Source organism: Ctenopharyngodon idella, chromosome 9 (assembly GCF_019924925.1).
Source record: "Ctenopharyngodon idella isolate HZGC_01 chromosome 9, HZGC01, whole genome shotgun sequence".
Lineage (NCBI taxonomy): Eukaryota > Metazoa > Chordata > Actinopteri > Cypriniformes > Xenocyprididae > Ctenopharyngodon > Ctenopharyngodon idella.
In genome coordinates, this window is record NC_067228.1 from 19,443,708 (window position 1) to 19,462,996 (window position 19,289).

Sequence of the window (19,289 nt, forward strand, 5' to 3'; positions counted from 1 at the left end):
CCAGAGAGGCGTTGCTTTGTCATACCTCTACTCTCGACAGGCCCTGCCGTCTCCATGCCTTGCTCAACTCTTCTGGCTACACTCCAAAGCACCTCAAACGCACGCCTCGCTCTGTCCCTCCGCCATATGGACAGATCTGAGCCCTTTGTAGTCATCTCTCTATGGAGGGCCTACCTGACTAAAGCCCAGCGGACTGCGACCTGCAGGGATGAGCACGCCGGCGCCAGAGATTGGCTCTTAAACACGGCGTAACACTTGCCATCTGACTGCCGTAACAATCTGCATCCTTCACACACACACACACACACACACACACACACACACACAGACACACACACACACCAGACGGACATATCATGACTTCTGTTTCTTTCATCTTGTTTCCACTTTTTCAAACTATCTTTTTTGAGAGTTCAAAAGTAATACATTTTGAAACAAAGAATATCAAATATATGTGTTTACAAATGAGCTATAAAAACTTGTAATAAATAAAAACAAATTAAAAAAAATATATATTTTATTTTGGCGGTGGAACGCACAAGAATATATTCTGAAGCACGTTCAAGCTGCTCTTTTTCATATAAAGCATATAGAGACCCCAGTCTGTTAAGCACTGCAAATGTCGCCCCTGCAACTCGTGCACGATATTCGAAGTTTTCCGTTATTCACATTATTTGCTATATTTATATAGTTATGCAACAATATAAATATGCACTCACTGGCCACTTTATTAGGTACACCTTGCAAGTACCTTTTGCCTTCAGAACTGCCTTAATTCTTCAAGCATAGGTTTAAAAAGGTGCTGGAAACATTCCTCAGAAATTTTGCATCACGCAATTGCTGCAGATTTGTTGGCTGCACATCCATGATTGTGAATCTCTTGTTCTACCACATCCCAAAGGTGCTCTGTTGAATTGAGATCTGGTGGCTGTGGAGGCCATTTGAGTTTAGTGAACTCATTGTCATGTTCAAGAAACCAGTCTGAGATGATCTGAACTTTGTGACATGGCCTGTTATCCTGCTGGAAGTAGCCATCAGAAGATGGGTACTCTGTGGTCATAAAGGGATGGACATGGTCAGCAACAATACTCAGGTAGGCTGTGGTCTTTCTCCCTTTAATTTGCACCTCATAAGGTGTGCGTTTACTTTGTTGTTCTTTTAAAGCTGTGGTGTTTAGACAATGCTTACTAAGGTGTCCAAAGTGAAAATACCCCCATTCTCTGTAAACTCTAGAGATGGTTGTGCATGAAAAGAGATTAGCAGTTTCTGAAATACTCAGACCAGCCCATCTGGCACAAACAATCATGCCATGTTCAAAGTCACTTAAATCTCCTTTCTTCCCCATTCTGATGCTCAGTTTGAACTTCAGCAGATTGTCTAGATAGTTGTGTCTGAAATCGCTCCCTTTACTCAATGGGGACAGCCATTTGTGGTGGTGTCCGAAACCATAGTGGATATTAACAAGTGCACCAATTCAATCCCATAATGCACCGCAATAATGAGTGTGCAACTGATATACGCTCAACGGCTAGAGAATACCCATAACAAACTGAGGGTCATGCCGAATGAATTCTCGCCTCACTCCAGAAGATGCTGCCCACAGCTGAATCATCCATCCATTTTCCAAACCGCTGGTCCTATGTGGATACAGCGCAGTATCATACAGGTATAAATTCCTTTTTGATTGATTATTAAATAGTTTAAGAAGGTTTATACATGCTAGTTTAAATGACAGAATTCGAGATAAATCTTTTCATTAATACTGGAGCAGCCAGTTGAGCCAAGATTATTAAACAGCAAGAACAAACGGTAGCCCTTCCAGCACACTCAGTGTCTGAATTCACTCACTCGTTTTCATTCACTCCCTCAAGTAGACTATATTAGTAGAGTAATGTAGGGAATAGCGAATGAGGATACAGGGGCTGATTTCAAACACATTTCGGGTACACAGGCCGATTTCGAATGTCTACATGCTTAAATGCATTGCGTTGCTGCCATGTGATTGGCTGATTAGATATTTGCATTAACGAGCATTTGAACAGGGGTACCTATTAAAGTAGCTGGAGAGCACATATGCATATTATATATAAACTTGCCATAATGGTTGCAAGACATGTGATAATCAATGCTGTTTGGTCAATGATGTAAAACCTTGATTTAGAACTTCAATATGCGCAAAAGTGATTTGAGAGCCATGATTTTTTTTTTTTTTTTTAACCAAAAATTGACATAAAATGTAGTCTATTCTTCACATAAACTTACCATATGGTTTAAGCTTTAGAATATAGCACACAAGTTGTATGAACTACTTCAATAAAGCTGTCTTGTCTTTTCTGACCACCCCTGGACACTGTGTGAGTTCAATGAAAGGACAAGTACAGCATGAAGATTTTTCTGTAGGCTATTTTCTATATTTCTTCCAAAACAATAAGACATAGAGGTTTGGAACAACATGAAGATGGGTACATGATGAAAGCATTTTTATTTTTGAGTGACTATTCCTTTAAGTGTTACATTAAGACATCAGGAGGATGCTTACGCAACGACTGCAGGGTACAGCCCATAGCAGCATGTGTGTGTGTGTGTGTGTGTGTGTAGGAGAAAGATGGATGGCCTAGCTGCACCACAGGTGGCTGAGGCCCAGCGCAGGGAGGATACGGGTCAGAGAGACTCTGTCTCCAGCTTTGTGGATGAAGGCAGCCCATGTGGCTCTTTGAACAGAACAACTGAACGCAGAACAAATAGTGAGAACGCTTAGACACAGACAGACACAGGTAAGATCTTCCCATACCACCCAGCCTGGAGCTGATGTATATGATGGACATTTGGGTTTTGTACCCACCAGACCAAACAAATGGCACTGGACTGGGTTGGAATTTGGTTTATTTCTGCTCCAAGCTGCATGTTAATGTTAGAGAGCAGATCTGGAAATAAAGATTTTTATTGTTCATTATATTATAATATTCTTATATATTTTGCTCTATATTCAGCATATAAGTAATTAATGGCTAATATTATTGAATTCTTAACTCACTAAACGATTGGAGAAATCTGGAATATGAAGATTGCATTCTGTATCATGCTTCCAAGTGGAAAAAGTTCCTTGTTTCATAATCGCTGTTAATGAATGGAAAACTAATTAGGATATGCAAATATGAATGTTAACAGTGCATTTTAAATTAAGTTTAACTGTTAAATGGCTATAATTACTAATTTTATCCACAGAAATCACAATCACAAAAATATATTTATAAAGCTATCAGTATTGGTTTCAATATTGGCCCATTTAAAAAGTATTGGATCTAAAATTGGCAATTAGCTATCCCTAGTATAGGTCTGTTTACTCTGTTGCAGTTTTATCTAATCCCAAACACTTCCTCTAGAGCTACCTATCACTACACAAGCCTGATTGGTTTACCTCGCCCTCAAGTGGTAGGACCTGGTACTGCATGTTTCTGTTGCATCACCTGTGTGTGCTGTTGAGAACCTGAGAAATCATGACTGATTTTGATCAGGCTGATCTCCCAAGAGTGACTGGTGAATGAAAAACAAATTCACAATTATATATGCATTTATGGATAGGAATAGAAGACAAGATGTTTTGAATCACATTTCCCAGTGCACAAATTGTCCTGATAAACACGCTTGTTTGGGATGGTGGTTACACACTGAACAAATGAGAGGTGCCTCTTTCATAGGTGTCCCCCTCTCCTCTAAAACACCCAGAAAAGACAGAGAAACGGGCACTGCGATTACTTAACAAAGAGACTGTGACACTCGCGCTGACCCTGGGTCAGTGAAACCGGTCATGAACCGTGTGCATTTACAGCACTATTAGACATTTAAGCAGGATTCAGCCTCTCTCAGGCATGAATGTTTCCACCAGACCTGCACTAATAGCATCTAAACAGCTAATATCAACAGAGGACGGCCATTCAAATGCTGCACGCATGACTGACGTTTAGCTAGAGCTCTGTATCAAGCAAGATACCAGGGCAAGTGTGTGTTACCAGTAACATGCATCGTAAAATCAAAGAATGAAATGGTGGAATAACACTTGAGATTAATTTATAATTCATAATAAAATGCAGTTCTTAGAGCGTTAATAGAAAAATCTCTTTAAGTACACAAGTATTAATCTGTTTTTGAGGCTGTTGTGGTCTGTGGGTGTGTGTGTAACCCAGAAGTCTCTGTGACTGAGCCCCCCCCACCCCCCACCCGCAACCCTCCCTTCGGCCCAGTCCAGATCCTTTAATTAATACTGGCTTAGACCCGATTGCTTCTGACACTACAGGGAGTTTCCTGAAGCCCAGCCTACTTCTGCTCCACAACACAGTGACCAAATCCACCGAGGCCGCCCACCTCCACTCAGACACAAGACCTTGTGAAGACAGTAATTAAAATGAACCATATTCTAGCTAAGAATTCACTCAAATAATAGCCTTTGGTCCTTACGGTCAATCTTAAGCAGGCAAAATAATGAAGTTCTGACGTCAGGCTCTTAACGATGCTTGGTGAACAAGTATTACCAAACAATCAAAGAGCAAACCACATCAGATTATTGGGCCTGAATTGTGGTCTATGGTGAGAACGCACAGCTGAAAACCTAAACATTTTCACTCGGGTTAACCACTAGCACGTAGGGAAGCAAATCCAGATAACCAACGCTGCCTAATTTTCACCCAGCACAGCGTAAGAAGAGAAGTGGAGCACGTACATTCCAGTACCACGATATTTGGCGCCTATCGTGGGGTCATGAATCCAGCATCGCCCTGCATGGAATCGTTCCAACGCAGAGCTGCTGCGATCCACACACACTTGCGGTCTGCATGGTATGCTTACTGTTACATCAGACGTCTCCAGGAACATTTATTATAAATATTGTAACTTTTCAAAACTGAGGGATAATTTAAATGCATTTACGATACGAAACTTCAGCTCAAAATGCTAAACAGACATGCTGCTGTGCGTTTCTCGAAAGTAAATACCGGGTTTCGTTTAATTAGCGTGACAGTGGAAACATGACTGAAGGCTACGGCTATAATCCAACATTCCAAACCACTGAATACAGTATTAACATACAGAATCTAATGGAATCTGGAATACAAATGCTGAGCGGAGGGCAGCAGGGAATAAAAAGAGTGAACGTGGAAAGGCAGAGTGGAGGTGGGAGGGTGGAAAGGGCAGCGTGTTTGTTTTCTTGCCTCTGGCTAATGAATTTACTAAACTGCCAGGTGGATGCAAATGGCAGAGCAGGCGCCTCGACTCTGCAGACGGCAAACTTCACAGCATCTGTAGAAACGCCGCAGTAAATCCAGAAGGCCTACATCAGTGTGTAAGCAGAAGGGGCAGGGGGGATAAACAACCCTTCATCCTAAGGAAAAAGGCATACAGTCAAACAACTCTTAAATAGACGGTCAACAGATTAGCGCTAACACCAAACAGCTAAGTAGAGTGCAACTGATTGAGTTTTTTTTTTTTTTTCACTAAATGACGGTCCATCTTCTCATTCAAAGATACCAACTGTATTCATACAGAAAAACCCAACCTAAATATTACGATGGTATTGAACGATTATGATGTGCACAGGTACTTAAAGTCATGATGAAATCTTTTTTCCGCATTGTGACGTACATCTGAGTGAAACAGAGTATTGAGAAAAAATAAAGTAAGACTGGGACTAGAGAGAGTCAGGCAGAAAGAGTCATTCATTCACAAAATGGATTTGCAGTAATGGAGCAAGTCGTATATGTTATGATTATCAGAGCCAGTATATATATATGTGAAAAATCTGATTAAGACACAAAATCTGCATTTACATTTAACTCAAAGTCTTTGCAGTTACTCTTTTCCCCTGTGTATATGTAGGCAGCTTTCTCTACTGCAAAGGAGATTATAACGTTATTCCCACCTAAGCTGATATACCGAACAAACATTAGATCTGAGAAAGACATAAATCGCTCTGTTGCTTTGTTTTCTTAATGTTATATCATAGCTTGTGCAATGCTGTGCTGTAATAGGGTTGCCCTCATACATCATACTCCAGGATTCCCTCACCGTTGGGGGTCATTCTACAACGCTTATTGTGAAAAACGCTTAACGTGCAATTCAACATGCATTTTTGTTTCAAAGACATTTGTCTTTGATAGTCGCTCGACTGTGGCGTACTTTAAATAAGCTTGGTGACTAATTTTAGGCTGAGATGTACCATTTTGTCATGCTACACAACTACTTGTAGGAAAAAATAGTTAGTGGATTTCAAAAACTGAACAGTTGCAGGAAAAAAATTATATAAATTAGTAGCTGCTATTTTAGTTTCATTAGTTTAGTTACCCCTCATCCCTGGCAGTCAGTTCATTTGCTGATAAGCTCAGCAAAAATTAATTCTCACATCTCGCTGAATAAAGTCTGGATAATCAGTACGATGGATGGAGGGAGGGAGGGTTGTGGAAAGGGAGGAATGGAAGCTGTTGTGTTTGGCAGTGGGCCGCATCCAACCACCACCCTTCCTTCCCCACTCCACCTGCACAACATTTTCACCACCTGATACACATCAACACGGAAAATACACATCACAGGTTAAGAGCAGGTACACGAGCAGAGAAAGCACAGCATCTTGGAATGTGAATGGACTTTATAAATTAGCATTGGCTGGGGTGATTTTGCAAATCCCAGAGTGTCTTTTACTTAAACTGGAGTCCAGCTTTTTCACCTCCAGCTGACATAACCGCCGACAGCATGGCTCATGACTCAGAGGAAATTATTTGAAAAGGTTCCATGTGATATTTCAGAAGCTTTCCTGTTCAGGCGGCACATCGGTGTGCTAATGATGGAAACTTCAGCAGACTGACACCCAGGTCAGGCAGGATGGCACCGAACACACGCTATTTTGCTTGGATAATGCTGGCATTTTCAAAACAGCTTGCCTAAGCGTGGCGTCAATTGATAACATTTATTTTCTTGTTTGTGCTTTGAGAGGACTCCAAAAATAGACACGACTGCATCACCCTGCACATACACAAATCAAACTTAAAGAGTATTCGCCGCTCAAGTCAGAGTCCGATTATAACTGAGCCCTTACCACTGAGCGACTCTAATGAAGTCCGTCTGCGCCTCCTTAACCCGAGTTAAAGGAGGAGTAGTAAACTGGTTTCAATTTAGACTTGTAAGGGACAGAAGCTTTCCAAAATCCCAGGCCTCATGACTTCCTTCCGTGGATGTAGAGGAATGTTGTCTGGCTTTATGCACTGCTGTAGGACTACAATAAAGCTAGAGGAAAGGAGGGGGAGGCAAGTCAAGGGCACGTTTTACCCCTTCTATCTATGCCACACTTTACCTTCATCTATGAGAACTACATTAGCCTGGGAAATGTTTTTTATTATTATTATTATTATTTAATCAGAGGACAAGCAAATTAAAGTATAATATTTTAATAATAATAATAATAAGTGGGTTAATTATGGTAAAATGTCAACATTAAAAACAAACAAACAAAAAAGTTTCAGTTTTAAAGTTCAACCCACCTACAATCCACCAAATAATACACTACTAATAGAATAAAATAATAAAAAATAATTAACAGCAAACGTTGCATGTATTAGTAAAATTAACATAAACCAAAAAGTGACCTTCCCATAAAAAAAGAAAATGCAAAAATGTAAAAACCTTGCTCAAAGCAAGCTTGCCGTAGCCTGTATCAAACACGCAGTGGTTAAAGCAGTCGAACAAGAAGTCCCTTTTTTGACCACGGCTGTATCCTGTATTTTCCAATTATCACCTTTTAAAGGCCAGCTGGGTGCATTCCAAACCATCAGGGGGCAATTCCATTTGCATTGCTCTGAGACAAAGTCATGCTCAAGTACGCTCGTAGTAAAGTTCATTACGAGTGGAGAGACACCATCATTGCTTTCATTATTTTGGGAACAGGTTTCCTCATTTTCTGATCCCGGGCCCAAGTTATTGATCCAATCTTTCGCGCTCTCTCAGCTATGACACCAATCAGAATCTGCACAAAATCAGAGTGCTCAACGCAAGCCACAGGGAAATACACTTCATTACAGAGGAGAAAATTGTCAGTAAGGATAAACTGGGCAGTTTGTTTATCTCCATGTTAGTTTTCCTCTGCCCATTTACTCTTTATTATCTCCATAATAGCTTGTCTGGTCTATATCAGTGATTATGTTTGTATTTTGACCAGTTTTTTTTACCATTTTAATTCTAGTTATGCATCGAAACTCCTAACTATGAGTGATTTTTTACTCTTTATGCTTCATTCTTCCTCCATAGTACAGCATTAATAAAAAACATTTCAAGTTTAGATGGACTCCAGTTCTATGATACATTTGACCCAACTGGCATTGTGGGTATTTTTACAGCATCTAATGCTGTGCCTGCGCATATGGCACGAAAGGCGGTGGGACAGGAGCGTAGCAAGGAAGGTAAAGTCAACAGGGACACAAAAACAGCATTATGATGACTCTCGGTCAACATAATAGCAGATCAAACACAGTGTAACAAGAAAAAGCAGCGAACAATGGCTTCTCACTGGTGGAGATATATCTAAATCAGGAAGCTACTGTGTGAATGGAGGTGGGAGAATGGGGGGAGACAAAGTACAAAGGCCTGCTTAGAGCTTTCGCAGTGTCATGGCCCCTGATCTGTCCAGACAGAGCAAAGGGGGCGAGGTGTGAAGGAGGAGAGAGATGAGGGCCTCTGGGACACGCACCCACCTCCACACCAGCGGCCCCTTAATGTGCTGTGTCTAATGCGCCTATTTAGGTTTTGGGGTGCAACAGTGCACAGACTCAGGTTTTTGGGCGGCCTCGGGGCGAGGAGCATGGCTATCACCTATCAAAACAGCTGGGGCCCAGGAGGGTAAACAAAGGCCTGTAGGAAGTAGCGCATGGCTGCAGCCGGGCCTAAAAGGCATGGCGACGTGTCTGAAAGATAGTTACTATGGTCTGACTACAAGCTAGAGGTCTATGCGGGATGGATTTTTCAATCCCGCTCCCGCAAGATTATGTACCGCTGCTGCCTGCTTCCACCAAAAATATGTTAGATTTTATCCCGCTCCGGCCTGAAACTTTCACGTTTTGTTCTGTTCCCGCCTGCAAAATCCCATAGGAAGAGGTCTACGCTGATTTTTCAGTCCTGGTCCGGTTACATTCTGTCTCATTCTGGTGTCTATAGACTATTTCTTTCAATTTCCTCACACACAATGCTTTAGATCTCCAGTTACAGACTTCTGCATGCTGTTATTATTAGATAATTAGATATTAGATATTTTGCGAGAGCCTACGGGTCATTTTTTTCACCCACTTCCCACGCACATATCAGTATCTTTCCTCCCGTATCCGCACTCAGCAATTTAAAACTTGTCCCACGCCGCACTCTGTTGCGTTGGGTTCCGCGGATCCCAGACCTCTACTACCAGAGTGAGATGATATCCAATGCCCCAGAAAACAGTTGCAAAAAAACCAAAAGGATGACCAGAAATTCAACAGAATCAAAAAGTGACCCCGCAACAGGTTTTTCCAGTAATTGTGAACAGAAACAGTCCATTCCAAACACAAGAAAGACCCCCAAATGTTATTTTGTTCCATTTAATATTTAGTGTCCATTTGCCTTAATTTGCAATTTTGTGATGGGCTCATTGTCAAACGGACAGATCAAAGCCATGCCAACTGGACTAAGGGGGGTTTGTGGGGACTAGCCAGCACCGGAATTAAAGGGAAAAGGCCTCAAAAGGCTGTTCCTCTAAAAGGCTTTGGTGCCATTCCCAGGTCGTCACTTTCAAATGACCTGGTCTGTAATTCACACGTCTTCATAATCATGGCCCTTCGTGTCGACTGAATACAAATCCATGTGGATCAGACAAATAAAAGGGCTTTGCTTTTTTAAAAGGCCGGCCATGCCACCACCAATTTCAGCCTATCTGTTTGTTGGGCCGCTCGGGAAGGTTAAACCGTTTAGAGGACCTTTTCAGCTAAACAAACCGTTCCCTCTCAACCCTTTCAGACATGAGCACAGAAAAAAATTGCCGTGGGCAAATTCACGAGGCTGCTTTTCTTTGTTCGGAAGTAACCACAAACAAAGAGTTTGTGTTCTAAGTTCTTAGCTACAGATAAACCAAACAATGCCAGTCACAAGCATTTTTTCCTCTGGTAAAACGAGTATTTCAATCACAGCAAAAAAGCCAAAAATGAACTGAGACACCCTCACCTGTTAAAACATTTTGCAGCTGGGGCAGATTCTGATAAAGAACGCTCTTCTGGGGACATTTACAAAGGTGTTAAAATAATTCACTTTGTGCTCTCGCGGAAGCAAAATCAGAGAATAATTAGCCTAGTTGTTTGTTGGCACATCAGCTATTAAGTGATAATTAGTTCAGAAGCGAAGCGTTTGAAAAAGGCTGTTTGATCTATGTACTAGTTCCCAAATGAACCTCTATGTTTTGAGTAACAATTAAACCTTCACTTAGACATGCATCTCTCAAGTCACTTACACAGTTAAATATTTTTGACCTTAAGCCCACTGTTCAAGAGGTGAAAAAACGACTTTAAACAATATGTACAACAAAAATTACATATTGGACAATATTTTTTTTTTTTAGAACTTATGTAGACTCCTTTCCAAACTTTGAATTGTAGTGATGACAAAGTGAAAAAATGGAGTATGCAACATATGGATCACATAAGGGTTGTCACAAATCACATACGGGTGTTGATTATGTGGCATCCACAATCATCCCTTACGGATATATGACAGATATCTTTGTCTCCACAATACGCACCACAAAAAATACTTTTTTCAGAACACCTAAATAAATTCCTTTCACAACTCATGTTATGTGATTGCAGAGCGCAAAAAGAGTGTAACAATATATTCTGGTGCAGAGTTTGCCAAATTTAGCCTTGCACTACCCTAAAAAAATAGGTTCTTGTGCTGTTGTGTGACATAACCACTCATATTTAGCATTCAACCTTTGCAAAATTAAAAAAAGGCCAATCGTCAAGGACTTCATGTATCACACCCTGTTGTCCCAGAAACAGGTTAGCGTAATGCACAACATTTAATCAAAACAACCTAATCAAAGACTTAACATGCATTAACTACAGCGTACTGTGAGTACTACTTAAAAAGCTATTAGAGCACAACACTGTTACATTCCCCTTGACAACCCGGTTGTCCCTTCTTTAACACCTTAAATGCATGAGGCTTCCTTGCTATTTAAAGAAACGTATGACATGATAACACAGTTCAGAAAAAGTGCAGCCAAGAGTTGTTGTCCTTTTCCCGACCCAAGCTGCAAAGCGGTCAGGGAAAAGATTAAACAGACAACAAGGTCCGGAGAAAAAATAAAGCTTATACGTCACAGTCACACCTCATCCCAGGGGTCAGCCTCAGGCCAGATCGTGTTGCAGTGCTACACGCGATACAGTATCGCAGCTTTCTCAGCACCTTAACAACATCATGATCCCGTGATTAAGACTGACATGAGCTAAGCCCTGCCTGACACAGTCATCGCACCGTTACCATGACACCTCGGTGCTGACACCAGCTGCGTGCGACGGGAAACGGGTCTCCAGTCGCTTTAGCAACGCAAACATACGGTCGCAACAAAACGGGCTGCTGTCTATGGAGACTGTGATTAAACAATGGCATGCAAGAGTAATCAGGAATCTTCTGGGTTAAGCTCAATCAACAGTATTTGTGGCATAATGTTCATTACCACAAAAAATTAATTTTCCCTTGTATTACTTATTTAATTTTTTTTAACATAGCAAAAATCTCGGCTACAGTGAGGCACTGGATGTAAATGGTGTTTAACATTTGTAAATGTTAAAATTACTGTTTCAATGGTATGGCCACCAAACACAATCTCAGTGTGGAAAAACATAGCTTATATTATTTTTTACAACTTTGTCACTATGATAGCACAACTGCCATTATCACTAAATTTACTGTAAAATGAATTAAACAGTTTTAACAGAGTTAATGTACAGTACGTGTTTTTATAAAATGATAAGCTTAAACTGGGCCCATTCTTTTCCATTGCAAGTGCTACAATGTAACTTTGCTTTTTGCTTCAAGTTGCAAATATTTTTATGTTAATCAACATTATGCTACAAATTATGTTGATTGAGCTCAACTTGTATTGAACCCTGAGTTTGAGCTGCCCCCCTGGTTTTAACCGCATCCGAAGGGCAAGTCATCCAACCCCAGTTTACAGCCGAGACTGACCTCCTGTATTCCTGTAAATAAGTGACGTGGCTTTAACGGTGCCCAGATCCAGCCATGGGAAAAGGTTTCCAGCCTCATCAGTCCTCATAACAAAAGGACCACATTTCACTGCACCTTCACGAACAAAAGGATCTGGCAGGTTCCCAATATGGAACTAAATTACAGAGAATGGGACACTACCTTCACAAGTGACCCTTAAACTTAGGGTAAACCTTGTGGCGTCACAACAAAGCTACACTGCACCTTTTCACGATAGAAAAATGCAGACAGCTTCTGACAGTTGTTCCTAGGTAAAAAAAAAAGTGCCATCATAAAGCAGGGTCTAGGAAACAGGATAAGCACTCCAGCCAAGACTATAAAACGCTCGCTGGGAACTTGAAAGCCACGCAGGCAAAGTTGAGGGCTGCCATCTGGAAACAATAAACAAACAAAAACTAACCAAACAAATATTGCGTGTACTCAGGAGGCACTAACTGTAACCGAACCAAAGGCAGCTGAGCCTGGAAACTGGCATCTTAAAGGGGTCAGTGATGCGGACAGACGTGTCCTACGAGGACAGATTTTTCTCTTGAGTGTGATGAGGTGTGGGGGGGGGGGGGGGGGTGGGATGGTCTTTGGCTCTGTCGAGTTCCTGTTTGTGGCAGAATCTTGGCCTTGTTCTAATGAGCTGCAGCACTAGCAGGGCAGTGTCGGCCCAGCGATGTGAACAGGCGCCCATCACGCTCCCCATTAAGAGGCGCAAGTAAACAGTCTCGCTTGCCTGCGTGCTCCCACCTCCAAAGGCCGTACCGGTTCATCCCCCTGGGAAAAGGACAGGATATATGGAACAAGAATTTCAGGAGCAGGCGTTCTACCTAGAGAGCTTTTGGAAGGGCAGAAGGGGACAGAGTTGAGTTAGCAGTAGTTATGATATCTATTCGAAAAAGCTTTCAGAGTACAAGGATCATTTGGGGCCCCAGGGATGGGTTATGATGCTTGGCTTGTCCTCCAACAGCCTACTAGCCAGTTAATTATTATAGGGCCACGTTCACACAGCTAAAGAATACAGTAGTCAGTCCTGTATTTGAATCCTTAATATGTTCACACACAGTTCAGTTACGGGAGTGACAACCGCATTCTATAAGAGAATTCACACTTGTACATTTTCAGGACTCACAACCGCATTCTCGGAAAACCCGCACTGTGTGAACGAAACCGGACAGGACAACTAGTTGTCTGTCACATCATACAGTGTTCTGCACTGCACAAACATGTGTCTACCATGTGTTGCGGGTTTTCGTGTGTGATGGAGATATGAGGTGTGTGTCATCTGAAGGTTTTAGATCCAGTCACTGTCCTCCACCAGAGCAACTTTCATCAGTTTGGTGTTCTATGCACGACTCGAATGCTCTGCTCTCCACCCAGACATAAAAGCTGCTGTCGGTTAATAAAGATTTGATGGATGAACTCAAAGCTCGACTGGACTCAAGTCCAAGACTTTTACGTTTTATGGACATTGCCTTCTTTGATATTACTTTGGTCACTAGCTATGGTTACTAGTAAGAGAATACGGGCTTGACTCCCATTGTACATTCACACAGACAGTATTCAAGACGCTACTGTAAGATGCTGTATGAACGGGACATTTCGAGATTCACACCTGTAAGTAAATGCGGTTGTCAATCCCAAAAACTGACAGTGTGAACGGAGTTTAGGTCAAATAAATCTTTTACGCTGGTGAACCTAACTAACTAGCTAAGTCGACTGTTAATAGGGTTGTCAAAAATACCAGTACTTCTGAACCAAGTCGATACTGAAATTAAAAAAAAACAAAAAAAAAAAAACCATAATGATACCCTGCTTTCTGCAGTACCGGTAGTACCGAGTACCAGGTCAATCCGATACCCGCTGATACAGCTGCTTTCAAACGCTCCATCTGTATTTTAGATTTTCTATAATTTCTATTTACAGCAGGTTTTTGCAGCATTGCAGCAACTCTTGAGCATTGTAGCCAATCACAGACATGTCTGTTGAACATGTTAAACGCAGTAATTTTCACTTAGTGAGCTTGCGCTGCGGCTGAAGTGAAGTGATATCAGCTTCATTGATTATAAAGGGAACGCTCTTTGCTCACTTTCTGTACATCACTCATTCATAATTTGAATAAAAGTACATACTGCAAAGTTTCATTTTCATTTTATTTCTAACTTTTCATTTGATCTTTTTAATGCAAAGTTTACTTAATGTAACAATATCTGAAGTATGCTAATGTTTTAATGTGTTATTTACTCAATTATTAATAGCACTGATAATTAATTAATTTAATTTATTTTTTTAATATTTTCATTTTCAAATAGTAAAATAAAATTTAAAAAATAATAAAATAAAACAGTTACAATAGCTTTTGCTATGGTACCAAAATTGGTACCAAGAACCATGAAATTTTACTGATATTGTACCGACTACTGAAATTTTGGTACTGTGACAACCCTAGTTGTTACATGAGTATTTGACTATATTGTTCCATCCCCAGTATATAAATTTATGTATTGTGGATATCCCTACTATACATTTAGTTTTTAGTTTTTTATTCATGTTGTTGTTGTTTACGCATGCTTTAAAACCCTCTTGGAAAAGTTTAATCTTTAACTTTAACCATTTTAAAATACATGCAGATTGACATATTTGGCCAATACATTAGGGATGAATTCAGTTTAATTGGGACACTTTTTGCCATTGAGATAACCGGGAAAAAGCATCCCAATTCAATTCACCCCTAAATCTTGCACTTTTTTTGTTTGTTTGTTTGTTTTGTTTTTTGAAGATGCGGTTTCAATTTAAAAACAATCCAACTTTTAAAAACGAGACACTTTCTGTTCCATCTCTTACGTATATACCTGCTAAAAATGCATCCCATGAAGGTCAGGTGAACCTGACCGGCCTAATTATACCGGGCTTCTTTCCAACTGGTGAACTAGCTGTTTAGGCAACCCGCTGACTAGTCAACTTTAAAAATACGCCAATTTTCACATTCCTAGCTGGTACAAATTATCTGTGCTGAATACAAGCATCTAAAACACATAGTTGCTGACACTGGGACAAACTACTTTCTAGCCTAAAGGTGAAGCTAAAAGACACAAAAAGCATGAGTGCACGAATAGAAATAGGGAAGAGGAAGTAAGGCGTAATCATTGCGGGGGTGATATCCATAATTAGTAGGTTTTTTTCAGGTTTGTCGTGCTCCTAACACATGTCTGCCAAAAGCAGAGAAAACTGATTAACTCCCTCCAAATCCCACAGATGTGTGAATACCTGAAAAAAATATCAGGTTCAGCCAAACCTTGAAAATCAAATTGGGAGACAGTATTGCATTCATAAAAAAAAAAAAGAAAAAAGTACTAATCTGTAAATTGAAACTGGCAGGAATACTTTAATAAAAGTGCTTGAATAAGCTTTTAATTTATTTTTTCCTGAATAAAAAATCAGAAACAAAATAATATCGTATTAGAAAATTAATATGCATTTTCCATATGAATAATATCTTTTTTTTTTTTTTTTTTACCTACATACATTTCTTGACTTAAAAAAGCAGTTTGGAAGAATGAATTACTAGCTTGTCCATATAAGCAACACTGTGAATGTTTTATATTGACATTTTGGCATAATAGCATTTCTGTGAATCTGACAACAGCTGTGTTACTTTCGGATGATAAAACAGTGTTAAATAGACACAATTCCCTGAGGAAAAAAAGAGAAATTCACAGGCAGGGGCTTTGTTCTCCACAAAACACAAATCCAGAGCATTAAAAGCCTGTTATGAAAAGAGAAGTCCAATAACCTAAATTTGACATTTAACAGTTACTATAAAATTAACATTTAATCACTTATTCAAATCCATAAACATACTCCCTAGCAACATAAGCCAAACCTTCAATTTGGGATTGCAATAGTTCATCCAACACAGTGGGAAAAGAGCCTTAAACCAATATGAAAATTACAAAAGCATTTATAGAATCTACAACTGGTGTTTTAAAAGTCCAAAGCACTTTGAAACGCTGTGAGAGTATACAGCTTGCCCGGGTTGTAAATAAGCTACAGAGTACAGGCACTATTCTAATATCCAAGCCATATAAGACCGGTCAAGCAGGCAATATTCAGGATCCCCAGCGCCACCTATCTTCCAAACACTACTGAATGCAGAGCTCGAACCTCCTGCTGTGTAGCCTAAACCACGACGTGCTCATTTCCAAAGCTAATGAGAAACGGTGGAACGTTGGCTGGCTTGGTGGAGCCTCACAGACAGAGAGAAGGAGCCCAGCCCAACCTCAGGGCTCCTATCTCCCCATTTCCATGTGCTGCACCATGGGAAATCTGCTCCTATTATTATTTCTCCTCTTATTGCTTATGTTCTTTTAATATTTTATTCAGTCATTAAAAAAGGGATGGATATGATTTCATTGCACGCTTCATCGCCGGAGACTAATTTCACTGTAAGTGCTGTTTGCTCTGGCCTTTAAATTAGAACTTAAGATCCGTGTTTCTACATAAAATTAGCTGCCTCTAGTGATTTAGGAGGTGGAGAGATAGTAGATTTAGGTTAGGCATACATCAGCCATGCACTTATTCAAATATGATATATATATATTTGGAGAAAAAAAAAAAACAGTAGTTGTATGGTTGTACTTTATACCAGAACAATATATTTGTAGGACAAGACCAGAGCTTATTACCCTCAAAATAATAAATCAACAATATGGAATTAGAGCTATAAAATAAATCGGCAACACTTTAGTTTAATGTACAATTCTCACTATTAAGTTGCTTATTAGCGTGCATATTACTAGGATATTGGCTGTTTATTAGTACTTATAAACCACATATTAATGCTTTATTCTGCATGAACATATTCTATAATCTACATCCCTTAATCCTACCCAATTCCTAAACTTAACAACTACCTTACTAATTATTAATAAGCAGTAATTAGGAGTTTATTGAGGCAAAAGTCGTAGTTAATAGTGACAATAGGACCCTAATCTAAAGTGTGACCAATAAATCACTGATATAGCACACCAATGTATATTTTTCATGATAAGTATAAATATTATTACTTACACATTTTATAGATATAGCAATAAAATTAAATATATAACATTTTATTGTATAATGCACTGCATATTACTATTATACATGTTACAGTTTTTATTAATTATAATGTTAATGTTAATTTCCTAATAATATTAGACTAAGTGTATTAATTATAATGTTATTGCTAGTTCCTAATATTAACCTAATATGTTGTTGTTGTTGTTATTATTCTTATTACTAAAAATACTAATATTATTTTATTGCTATATAATTTCTAATAATAAATTATATAATATCAATTTATTTTTAAACCAACAATAAATATATACTGAGAAACAAAAACAAGTCAAATTGAAACTTTTCATTAACTTACAGGGCCTGCACTGCCTACCTGGTGCGTGACCAAAGGGCAATAATCAAACGTTGCAAACACTGACACCATGGGGACTGAGAGAGAACTGCTGCCACAAACCTGAGCATCTAAACCACTACAAAAATTCCTTCAGCTGCCTGCCGTAAACTCAGCACTAAAGTTAATAATTATGATGTATAAGACAGAAAATGCATGTTGATTACGGCTGATCTTGGCTCAGCTTGGCACTCCCAGCAGAGGCTGGCCAGTCCAGGTGTCTCTCCAGAGCTCTGCCTGGAGTATGATGAACTAAGCGTGGCAGACGCTGTGGCAGGAGATCATGCAAGCCAACGCACACACCTCACACCGCAGCCAGTTCACCTGATGCAAGCAGTGACTCAGTGGTTTCTCCGTAAACATTTTCAAATAATTGGTCTGTTCGGTTTAGTCACGCACACAACAAAGTGTGTTCATCAAAAACAGCCGTCCGATATAACACCTTCTTGTTCCATTGTAAACATTACGACTATTCTAAGAGCTGTGTAATATTAGTCATAACAGTTTTAAAAGAGAAAAAAAATAAATACTGCACATTTGTTCTATTAATTGGGAGAAAACGCATGAGTATTATTGTTAACGATGTATCTAAAAGTCAAACAAATTTAAATTACAGCTAACTGGCTCTACAGTTTCTCATCATTTTCGTGCCACTTTCACGTTCAAACTCGTGTGAATCAAAGGCAGAGTTTCAACATCCCATCGCTGTTATGTCTGAAAACAGTGAATATTCCCAAAACTGTTAATTCAATCCGAGCACAAGCTCGATCGGTGAACCGCACGAGTCCAGGGGTCTGGCTCAAGAACAAGATTCTATTGTTGCATTGTTCACACATTCCTGAAAGGCCATGTTTATACAGATGCGAGTCCACGGCCTATCTGAGGAGCCGCTCTCTGGCCGAGACCCTCCGTTGATCAAAGCATTTAATGCAAGAGCAGAGGCACTTGTTTGAGTCGGTGGCGACTCAGAGCACAAATCTCCATCTGTTGGCCGTATGGACCTTCTCAGTTACCTCCGGGACAAGAACGCTCCAAACTGCCATCCCTCTAACATTCAGTTTACTCAGCTGGCTCCCAATCCTGTTACCTCCCCTTTGTTTTCCCCCAGAACATGTGTTAAGTTAATGCTCTGTAACAAATTTCAAAGGCCCGATTTAGGGGGGTCAATAACAGGTAATAGACCGATATATTGACGTACTGATCTGAAATGCGAGAGCAAGACAGACGCAAAACCGATTTCTGATTTTTTGGTTACGTGAAGTGCAGAGACAAATAAACACGTCTCACAACCTCACACACTTTATGAGGGAGCGGCATAAATACAGCGTATGCTTATTCCACACTAAAACAACCACAGGCTTGCTTTGATCGCACTGGGTCAGCCAGTTAACCCACATTTCGGTTACTCGGTTCTCGGTATAGGTAGAATTTCGTTACAGTGGGGCTCGGGTTTTCTTTCGTAATTGGATTAAGGCCACACACCTCTGCTCCTGTTACCGGCACCAATCAATGTGGAAATGAGTTGTCAACACATCACTATTTACTCAGCACTCATTTATTTTTCTATGGG

The 19,289-nt window shown here is 40.0% G+C and overlaps 1 protein-coding gene across 3 annotated transcripts in view; it reads right to left on the minus strand.

Moving 5' to 3' along the window:
- clybl (citrate lyase beta like) overlaps positions 1-19,289 on the minus strand; it is a 62,048-nt gene that overhangs the window by 40,008 nt on the left and 2,751 nt on the right. Inside the window, exon 1 of one of the 3 annotated variants that reach the window (XM_051904727.1) lies at positions 26-259. The exons of the other annotated variants lie outside the window; for them this stretch is intronic. The gene's annotated coding sequence lies outside the window, so the exon portion shown is untranslated. Of the gene's footprint in view, positions 1-25; positions 260-19,289 lie in introns of those variants that run through there. 3 annotated transcript variants of the gene reach the window in all.